The sequence below is a fragment of the Trachypithecus francoisi genome, unplaced genomic scaffold (genome assembly GCF_009764315.1).
Source record: "Trachypithecus francoisi isolate TF-2019V2 unplaced genomic scaffold, Tfra_2.0 Lachesis_group10, whole genome shotgun sequence".
Lineage (NCBI taxonomy): Eukaryota > Metazoa > Chordata > Mammalia > Primates > Cercopithecidae > Trachypithecus > Trachypithecus francoisi.
Window position 1 is genome coordinate 40,452,228 of NW_022681455.1, and position 11,611 is coordinate 40,463,838.

Sequence of the window (11,611 nt, forward strand, 5' to 3'; positions counted from 1 at the left end):
GAATTCACCAGTGAAGTCATCTGGTCTTGAGTTTTTCTTTGTTGGGAGGTTTTTGATTACTAATTCAATCTCTATGCTACTTACAGGTCTGTGCAGGCTTTCAATGTCTTTGTGATTTAATTATGGTAGATTGTATGTTTCTAGGAATGTATCCATTTCTTCTGGGCTATTCAGTGTGTTGGTATATAATTGTTCCCAGAAGTCTCTTATGATCTTTTTAAATTTCTGTGGCACAAGTTCTAATGACCCTTCTTTCATTTATGATTTTATTTATTTTAGTTTTTGTCTGTTTTTCTTATTCTAAGGGTTTGTCCATTTGTAAACATTTTGCTTATCTTTCCAAAAATATAGCTCTTAGTTTTGTTGACTTTTTTCTATTGCTTTTATATTTTCTGTTTCATTTATTTCTGCTCTAATCATTGTTGTTTCCTTCCTTCTGCTAACTTTGGGCTTAGTTTGTTGTTCTTTCTCTGATTCCTTGAGGAATAAAGTTAGGTTGCTTATTTGAGATCTTTCTTCTTTTTTAATGTAGATGTTTCTTCCCATGAAATTCCTTCTAAGTACTGCTTTTGCTGCGTCTCTAAGTTTTACATGTTGTTTTTTTTCATTTTCATTTTTCTCAAGGTATTTCATAATGTTCTTTTCAATTTTTTTCTTTGACTCAATGATTTTTCAAGAATGTATTTAATTTCTATACATTTGTTCATTTTTCAGTTTTATTTCTGCTATTGGTTTCTAGTTTCATGCCATTGTGGTCAGAAAAGATACTTGATATAATTTTAACCCTATTAAAATAGTTAAGACTTGTTTTACAATCTAATATGTGATCTATCTTAATGAAAGATCCCTATGCTGCTATTGGGTGAAATATATTCAGTATATGTCTGTTAGCTCCATTTGGTTTATAGTGTTAGTCAAGTTCTCTGTTTCCTTACTAATCTTCTGCCTAGATGTTGTGTCTACTATTGAAAGTGGGGTATTGGAGTCTCCTACTATTATTGTATTGCTATTTATTTCTCCCTTTAGTTCTGTTAATGTTTGCTTTATATATTTAGGTGCTCTAATGTTGGGTGCATATATATTTATAATTGTTATAATATTCCTTGTGGATTGAATCTTTTATCATTATATAATAATCTTCTTTGTCTCTTAAGAGAATGAGAATACAAGCTAAAGGCTAGGAGAAAATATTTGCAAAATACATATATCTAACAAAGGACTTGTTTGTAACACATATAAAAACTTTCAAAACTCAATAAGTAAAAAGCAATACAAACTAATAAGAAAATGGGCAAAAGATTTGAATATACAGTTTACCAGAGAAATTGTAGTACAGATAGCAATAATCACATGAAAAAATACTCAACATTCATAGTCATTAGAAAAACGCAAACTAAAATCACAATGAGATACCACTACACACATTTTAGAATGACTAAAATTTAAAAAACTAACTTTGTCAAATATTGGTAAGGATTTGGAGGAACTAAAAACTCCCACATATTGCTCTTGAGAATTAAAGTGTACAATCACTTTGGAAAACAGTTTGGTAGTTTCTTTTCTTTTCTTTTCTTTTTCTTTCTTTTTTTTTTTTTTCTGAGATAGGGGTCCCGCTAGTTACTCAAGCTGGCCTCAAACTCCTGGGCTCAAGGGGATCCTCTTCAGTACCTTGAGTAGCTGAGATTACAATAGTGTACCACTGCATCTGGCTGGTAGTGAAACATACACTTATCACATGATAGAGTCATTCAACTCCTAAATAGTTATCCAAGGGAATAAAAGTATATATTCACACAAATGTCCTCCAAGTTTCCTAGCAGCTTTATCTGTATTAGCTAAGAACTGGAAACAACACAAATGTCATCATCAGGTGACTAGATAAACGAATTATTGTATATCCATATGATAGAATTCGATTCAACAATAAAAAGAAATTAACACTAAAACTCATGTTTTAGTCTCAAAACAATCTCAAAACAATGCTGAGTGAAATTATTTATAAGAAAATTGAGTACATACTGTATGATTCCATTTATATTAAATTCTATGAAGTGCACACTAACTACAGTGACAAAGCAGGTAAGTGGCTGCTTGTGGGGAACGAGGTTGAGAACTAGATTACAAAAGGGCACAAAGTTTTTTTGGTATATTCATTATCTTGATCATCATGATGATTTCATCGGTTTTTATAGATGTCAGAATTAATCAAATTGTACATCTTGAATATATGAAGTTTATTGTATGCCAATTATATCTCATTAAAACTGGTAAGAAAAGATTTTTACATCAAAAAATATTTTAAAAGATGCCCTTCCAATTGGAACTTAAAAACAATCTATTGTTAAAAAATTGAGTGATAATTAAGATACAAACAAGAATTAAAGGATTCTGAAAAAAAAAAGATAATTAAACTACTAAATGTCCTGTCTGTAAAATATATTTAAAACAGTAATCAGAGGACAATATATGGCTATAAACACTGTATCTCTAAACATGGAGGAATGAAACTAAATTCAAAAATATATAATGTTCCCCTAAAAAGTACAAGAAAGAAGATATGACAACTATACATTATATGTACCTAACAACAGAGCCCCCAAATATATGAAATAACAACTGCTAAGTTGAAGGGAGAAATAGACAATTCAACAATAATACTTGGATACCTCAGTATATCATTTTAATAATGGCTAGAATAACTAGACAGGAGATGATCAACGAAACAGAAGGCTTGAACAACACTATAAAATAACTGGACCTAATAGATGTCTATAAAACACTCAATTGAACAGTATATGTTCTTCTGAAATCCACATGGAACATTGTCCAGTACAGACCATAAGTTTGGCAACAAAAGAAGTCTCAGTAAGTATAAAAAATAAAATTATAAAAAGTATCTTCTTCAATCACAATGGAATAAAATTAGAAATCAATAATGAGAAGAAATTTGGAAAGTCACAAATGTGTAGAAATCAAACAAATTCTTAACCAATCCAATGGATCAAATAATAAATCATAAGAGACACTTGAAAATTCTCTGATATAAATGAAAACAAAACCAAAGCATACCAAAATGTATGGATACAACAAAAGCAGTATTTAGATGAAAATTTTTCATTACAAACATCCACATTAAAAAAGAATAAATATCTCAAATCAATAACCTAAGCATATAATAAACTAGAAAAAAGAAAAAGCTAAATTCAAAGCAAACATAATAAAGGAAATAATAAAGAGTAAAGTGTACATAAATGACATAGAGAAAAGAAAAACAATAGAGAGAATGAACAAGCACAAAAATTGGTTCTTTAAAAAAAAAAAACAAAATTAACAAAATCAAAACTTTATAGACTTACCAAGAGAAAAAAGAGGACTCCAATTACTAAAATCGGTAATAAAAGAGAGGACATTACATTGACCTTACAGAAATAAATGGGGTTATAAAGAAATCATATGAGCAATTATATACCAACAAATTAGATAACCTAAATGAAATAGACAAATTCCTAGGAGGACACAAACTACCAACTAACTTATGAATACATACAAGCATAGACACATAGCTCAATGGAATCAAATTTAGGATCCAGAAATAAACTCATATACTTATGGTTAATTGATTTTCTCCAAGGGTCTCAAGACCATTCAGCAGAGAAAGAATTCTATTTTCAACAAATTGTGCTGGGAGACACCTGGATAAGCACATGTAAAAGAATCAATTTGGACCTCCACTGACAACATGTACAAAAGTTAGTTAAAAATCATAAAAGACCAAACATAAGTGCTAAAACTATAACTCTTATTAAAAACAACAAATCTTCATAATATTGGATTTGGCAATAGAGCCTTAGATAGGATACCAAAAACACAAGCAACAAAAGGAAAAATAATAAATTGGGCTTCGTCAAAATTGAAAACTTTTGTGCATTGAACACTATCAAGAAAGTGGAAAAATAACCAACAAACTGAGGGAAATTATTTGTTAATCATATACCCTGTGAGAAACTTCCTATGAACTAAACACGTCCCCCAAATTCACGAGGCAGAGCCCTTATGAATGAGATTAGTACCCTTATAAAAGAGGCCTGAGAGAACTCCCTTGTTACTTCCACCACATAACCTAAATATATACTTTAATAAAGTATATAGGACACATTGCCAGATGGCCATGTATGAACCAGGAAGTAGGCCTTCACTAGACACTGAATTTGCTGGCAGCTTGATCTTTAACTTCCCAGTCTCCAAAATTGTGAGAAACAAATTTCTGTTGTTTCTAAGCCATCTAGTCTATGACACTTTGTTACAGCATCACAAACAGACAAAGCCAGGTCTAGGACTGTGAATATATAAATAGCTCTTAAAATTCAACAACAAACCAAAATCAATAACAAACCAAAAAGATACAGAAATCAATTTTTGTTCAATTGTCAAAGGACTAGAACAGATATTTCTCTTAAAAGACATACCAAGAAAATATAGCAAATAAATACATAAGAGGATATTCAGAATCTTGAGTAATTAGGGAAATGCAAATCAAAACCATAATGAGATAACACTTCACACCTACTAGGATAGCTATAATTTAACAATCACAACAAAAAGAAAACAAGTGTTGACAAGGATGTGGAGAGATCAGAACCCTTATATATTGCTGGTAGAAACACAAAATGGTTCAGCCACTGTGGGAAGCATTTTGGCAGTTCCTCAAGAACTTAAATATAGGATTACCACATGACCCAGCAATTCTACTCCTAGGTACATATCCAACAGAACTGGAAACATGTCCAAACAAAAACAGGTGTACACAATGTCCATAGCAGATTTATTTCTAACAGTCAAAAAGTAGAAACAATCCAAATGTCCATCATCTGGATACACAATATATTGTATATCCATGCAGTGGAATATAAGCCTTACCAATAATGAAGTACTGGCACAGGCTATGATACGCATGAACCTTGAAAACATTATGCTAATTGAAAGAAGCCAAACACAAAAGGTTATCTATGGTATGACTCCATTTATACGAAATGTCCAGAACAGGCAAATCCATTGAAGCAGAAACCCAATTAGAGGATGAAGGGGAGGGCAGAACGGGGAGTGGCTGCTTAATGAATGTGTTAGTCTGTTCTATCACTGCTATAAAGAAACACTTGAGATTGGGTGATTTATAAAGAAAAGAAGTTTCTGCTACACTCCAGCCTGGGTGACAGAATGAGACCTTGTTTCAAAAACAAACCAACAAAAAAAAGGTTTAATTGGCTCACAGTTCCACAGGCTGTACAGGAAGCATACATAGCAGCTTCTGCTTCCAGGGAGGCCTCAGGACGCTTCCAGTCATGGTAGAAGGCAAAGGGGGAGAAAGCACTTCATATGGCCAGAGCAGGAGAAAGAGAGGGAGGAAGGAGGTGCCACACACTTTTAAACAACCAGATATCAGGAGAATTCATTATTGCCATGACAGCATCAAAGAGGATGGTATTAAACCATGAGAAATCACCCCTATGATCCAATCACCTCCCACTAGGCCCCACCTCCAACATTGGAGAGAATTATTTGACATGAGATTTGGGCAGGACACAGATTTAAACCATATCAGTGTGTATGGAGCTTGAGTGTGATAAAAATATTTTGGAAGAGAGTTAGTGATAATGATTGCATAATTTTATGAATGAACTGAAAGCCACTAAATTGTACACTTAATACTGTTAATTCTATGCTACATTAATTTTATATCAATTTTTTAAAAAAGGGATATGGAAGGCTCAAATATAATGGTACATTTGAACTTTTCATGACAAGGTCTTTCAAAACACTTGCCCAATAAATATAAATATATGGGCATCCCCCAGTTGGCCTTTAAGGCATTCTCTTCTCATTGGCCAAGAGCATTCTCATCTGCTCAGCAACTTTCTCCCGTTGGCCGGACCCTTGATGCTGAGGCTTTGAAGCAGAGCCTGGGTTTTCCAGGCACTGCAGATAAGCCAGTTTTAGCAAACCCTCCAGTTAGGACTCCGGGTCCCTAGGAGTTGACTGAGTCTGTTCAAGCATTTCTCTCCAGTGCCAGGCCTTTGGTTGGTGGGAAAAGGTCAGAGGATGGCACTGGGGGGTCTATTTGCAGTCTTACTCTTAACTCTTGCGAGGCCTCAGAACAAGTGCCTTCTGGGTGGTGCTTTCCACTGGGGTAAAATAAAAAGACTCCAGGGTCAGAGGCACCCAGGGTTCAATGACCTGGTAAACAGAGAACAGGAGACAGTACTAGCATAGCCCAAACTCTGTTGGGCCTGTCTCCCTCAGAAGCCAGGCCATGGCCAACCTAAATTCTGGAAGGCCTCATCTCCCATAGCCCCAACAGGCAGTGCTCATCATCAACGACTTTCCTCCAAGCCTGGCCCTCCCCATACTGCATGGACTCCAGGAGTTCCCTGCCCCCACCCCTGGCCAGGAAGGCTGGTCTGGGACCAATTAGAGGCTGTGGAACTTTCTGGAAAGCCCAGGGCTCTTCCCTGGGTGGGGCAGGGTCTCTGATTGGAGGAGGCCTGCCAGGAAGGTGGGGTAATGCGCGTGGCTACCAGGATAACTGCCAGAGCAGAAGGCAGTTGGCAGTTATTTCGCAGCCTTCATCTGTTCCTGCAAGATCCCTGTAGCCTGACTTCCTCCTTGACAGGCTGATTTAGGGGTGCTCCCCAAGAAGATCAGAACTGCTGAAAGAATGAAGAAGAACCTCCTTGGCCCAGGATGTGGATAGAGAATGGAGCGCACTTTCACTTACCTGGCAAGGTGGTTTTGGAAGTTTCCACGGAAGCCTGCCCTGGGCCGCTGCTGCCCGTCCTCGCCTAGGTGTGGCGCTTCCCAACCGGCTGGGGAGGGAATGTCCTGCGGGAGCCGCCCAGGACCCTCATGAGACTCTTCCCTGGCTTGGCTGCAGCTGCAGTCTGGTACTTGCCCATTCTGCTCTTCTTCACCTCCGTATTTTCTCTCTCATGGAAGAAGAATTCCATTCTCCCATCCCAGAAAGGAGAGTGTCCTGCGTGCCACGAAAGAGCTCAGGACCCACAGGACAAGTACGTCACTGACAGACCTGTCTTCGCCAGCGCCAGCCCATCTATGAGACCTCCCGCATTTGTGCCCCGGACTGGCCCCTCCCAGGCCTGACTCTTTCTGTGTGGGTATTTTCCTCCTGGGCTCACTGCAGCCTCGCTCCCATTTCTCCCTTCCCTCCCTATGGTGACTGGTGAAGGGTTGGGGCGGGTGGAACCCAGATCTGGGGGCAGAAGGTCCCCTTGTCAAGTCCCACGTTTTCCATCTAAGCCGTGTGCTCATGGAAAAGACACCTTACCCTTTGTGGGCATGTCCGCTCAACTGGAAAGTGACACAATCATAATGCCCTAATCTAGAATTCTTGTGAGAATGGGAGTAATTATGTAAATATCTTTTGAAAACAGATGTGCTGCCAATTACATTTTGTGATTTTAACTTTGTCTTATTTCTCTGCTGTGTTTTGTCTTCGTATGTATCAAGTTTCTTCTGATTTTTTTTTTTTTTCTTTTATAGGAACTGCCCAGGATCAAGCTACAATGAAGAGGAGGGAGGCAATCTGCATGCACCGCCATTTTCTAGGAACTGGAAAGTGCCTCCCGCTCCCCCAGCCCTTAGGAAGATCCATCCCTGTGGAACCTTACGCAGGCTTACCAGCCTTTGCTGAGCTGGATCTATTTGGACTAGTGTCAGTCAGTAGGACTTGAGACGTTGGTTCTCTACACTTGCACCCTCCTTGTCCCCATCAAAATATCCAGTACTCTACCTCCAGGGAGTAGACTTGACCCTCAAATAACAAGTTCAGCCTTCCCAGGTCTAGGTTCCCTGGGAGGTCAAGATTCGTATGGTTCCTTAATATAGAGGGCTAGCTGTGAGTTGGAATCCCACTATGAGCTTTAGAATCAGTCAAGAAGAACTGGGCCCCTTCCCTTCATCCCTCCTCTTTTCCCTTTTTGTCCCAGAGCTCAGCTCTGACTCAAAGTTTTTCCATTTACCATCAACATGGAAACTTGGCTCCCCACATGGGTATATTATTGCCCTTTTGTACATGGTCTTGTTGATCAAAACTCCCTTTCTGTGAAAGAGGCCTGTGGGGCTCAAGAAGCCTGGTCAACCAGCCAGGCTAGTCCCACATACCTCAGAACCAGTTTAATAAAGGCTCTATGTCATTCTTTTTTGTTTGGGTTGATTGGTATGCTGATTCAGAAGGCCTTGATACTTTATTCTTTCCCCCAAACCAGCTCAATTGGTGTTTGTGCTAGAGGGAGATGGACAATGGGGAGGGCTATTATAAGGGATGTCCTTGGCCCTCCCACCTCCCCCTTTGAAGGATGCCCTCATTATCTTGGGCAGGGACCTGATACCGGTTGGTTTAGTGGATACCTGGCAGTTTACTCTGAACATTTACCTTGTATTAGGGCAAGAACTAAAGTAACAAATATATCCACCTGAATGTCAGGTCAAATGAGAGGATGTGGATGGGAGTAAATAGTGGTTAGTATTGAGGTCCTGGAATTTTACTGGTTACTATTTTTATAACTTCGGTCTTCCAGTCCTTGAATGAAGGTAAATGGAGACTTAATAGGGAACAAATTACTAGTGGCAGGGTGGTGGTGTCCTGGTATCCTGCTTAGATTGTGAAGAGAGTGCCGCATCATTGGCATATGCTGTGCAGTCTGGCAGGGGGTAGCCAACTGTCCTGGACTGCACAACTGGTAGTGAAATTCATAGCAGAATGCAACGTTCATTTACTGGGGCCTCACAGTTGGCCAGTGTCCCTGTGGTCCTTCCCCTTTTTCCTTCCACTCTGTGTCATGGAGACCTGACTTGATTTGGCAAGAGAACAACGCACACCTATGATTTCCCGAATATTTCCCAGCAAGGACCCTGGTTGGCTGTGTTTCTACTTCAGTGGTGACCACAGCAGATACTGGCAGTTTTCTGTTATGGCTGTGGGGTCTTTTAAGGAGCAGGAACGGTGAAATATGTACAAACCTGGAGCCACAATCAAGTACTGAGCTCCTTGAAGCACAAGGCATGAGAATATCATGTTTTCTCTTCCTTAGAGGATTTATGAATTAAAACTAAGGAATAATTTGTAATCAGAATAACACCACCTGGCAGGGATATTGATGAGCTGAGGAAGGCTTATTTGGAGATTTCTGGTATTTTCCAGCTCTGAGACTCCAGACCTAATATCCGTGTAATGGCCGTTAATGTCTTGTAATTTTAACAGTTTTATCGGTGATCCATTACATTAATCATCATGAGTTGGTGACTTCTCAAATCCTACAGGTTATTTGTTATTTGTATAACTATATAGGGCTATTTAATTTACAAACACAATACTCTTTTGAGGTAGATACCAGAACCATTTTACATTTGAGGATATTGAAACCAGGAAAAATACTCAGCTCTTTTTTTTTTTTTTTTTTTTTTTTGAGACGGAGTCTCGCTCTGTGGCCCAGGCGGGAGTACAGTGGCCGGATCTCAGCTCACTGCAAGCTCCGCCTCCTGGGTTCACGCCATTCTCCTGCCTCAGCCTCCCGAGTAGCTGGGACTACAGGCGCCCGCCACCTCGCCCGGCTAGTTTTTTTTGTATTTTTAGTAGAGACGGGGTTTCACCGTGTTAGCCAGGATGGTCTCGATCTCCTGACCTCGTGATCCGCCCGCCTCGGCCTCCCAAAGTGCTGGGATTACAGGCTTGAGCCACCGCACCCGGCCAATACTCAGCTCTTAAAGGAATGGACATGGGGTACCCTTGCCTTCCCTGGGGAGAGAGCCACCTATTCTGTGCAGTTGTAGTTAGGGCCTGCCACCTTACTCCTCCTCTCTCCACCCAACCCCTACATTTTAGAAAAAGCAGCAGTAATCTGGGAATTATTTAGTGCTTAGTTTGAGATGACAAATTTTAAAGACCTTAAGAGCAACCTTTTATTTCTTACCATATAAGGCACTGGGACAGGCACAGAGAAGTCAATATTATTTGCCCAGTGCATATCTTCATGACTTCTACTTTTTTTTTTTTGAGACGGAGTCTTGCTCTGTCGCCGGGGCTGGAGTGCAGTGGCCGGATCTCAGCTCACTGCAAGCTCCGCCTCCCGGGTTCACGCCATTCTCCTGCCTCAGCCTCCTGAGTAGCTGGGACTACAGACGCCCGCCACCTCGCCCGGCTAGTTTTTTGTATTTTTTTTAGTAGAGACGGGGTTTCACAGTGTTCGCCAGGATGGTCTCGATCTCCTGACCTCGTGATCCGCCTGACTCGGCCTCCCAAAGTGCTGGGATTACGACTTCTACTTTTTAATCTTAGGCTCACTTTTTTAACCTCATTGCTCACATGTTATGATTCCTTCCAGAAAATTCACTGAAATTCTAATGCCCCTTGCTGTTCCTTAGGTAACTTAGGAGTAACTCTAGTTATTAAGCAGTTATCCAGCTCTTCCCCTAACTAGTTGTATGACTTTTAGCAGGCTGCTTAATTTCTGCATGTCTCAGTTTTCTCAGCTGTAAAATGAATGATCCAACCCCTATGTCAGAAGGATGGGTGAGGCTCATGAGGAATAACACACATGAGAAATATGGGATGCTTACCACAGTGTTTGGTAAATAACATGAGTTTCCTTTTCCCTGTTTGAATAGTCCTTTCTATTCCGCTGAGAGCTTTCCTGTTCATGCTGCATCACAACCAAAAGGGGAAAGAATCCTGAGTCCTGTACTCATTATTTCTCCCTTCTCTAGCTGGTTCAAGGCCAATCTAGATACCATGGTATTTTCTGAAAGAGTCCCACCCTTCTGTGCAACACCCTTCCTCCCAAGGTGACTTGATATGACTGGTTAACAATACGATTAACACTCTGGAACAATCTAGAAGGGCTGGGGCTCATTACCCTCAGCCATTCACCACCCATTTAGTCTCCAAGCCACTTCCTGGAAGAGACAAGTGGATCTAATGAGTGGGGCTGTGCCATGAGACCTCCAGTATTCATGGAGAAGCCAGTCCTTTCTTCCTTCACGAGGCCTCAAGATTTCCCAGTGTGCCTCTATTCTTGCATGAGGGATGGAAGTCTTTGCCTTCATACAGGAAGGAACTGGAGCCTCAAAGCAGACAGGACAAATACAAATCTTGAAAATGACCATGACTCCTAGTTGGTACCTACTTGCCTCCTGGTTTCACTAGGTAGAGGGTCACTCCAGGTAGAGCCCTACCCAGCATGCTGCTCCTTCCCCCACCTTTAGATGTGGACAGTGGGTAGGTGGGCCCATAGCCTGGACCTGAACAGCTATGTCCCCGCAACCAGACTCTTCTGATTCTGCCATGCCCTACTCTTTCCTACTTATCCTTTCCTAGATCCTTCTTACTCCATCTTTCGTGGTCAGGTCACAATGGACAATAATCTCTGATGCCTGTCCCAGCTAGATTGGCACTGGAGAGCTGAGAGAGCCTCCTGTCCATGGAGAATTCTGGCAGAGCTGCTGTCTTCAGCCTCCTCTCAACTCTCCATGGTCCTGTGCCTTTTGTCTGCCTCTCCCAGGCCTGACTCTCCTCCCACTTGCATGGACATTGTCTTTCCTA

The 11,611-nt window shown here is 40.3% G+C and overlaps 1 long non-coding RNA gene across 1 annotated transcript; it reads left to right on the plus strand.

Moving 5' to 3' along the window:
* The first annotated feature begins 6,609 nt into the window (after positions 1 to 6,609).
* LOC117088687 lies at positions 6,610 to 8,212 on the plus strand. The gene is made up of 2 exons (XR_004439277.1): positions 6,610 to 7,165; positions 7,555 to 8,212. It is a non-coding gene; the product is annotated as an uncharacterized LOC117088687 (long non-coding RNA).
* Positions 8,213 to 11,611: the final 3,399 nt, after the last annotated feature.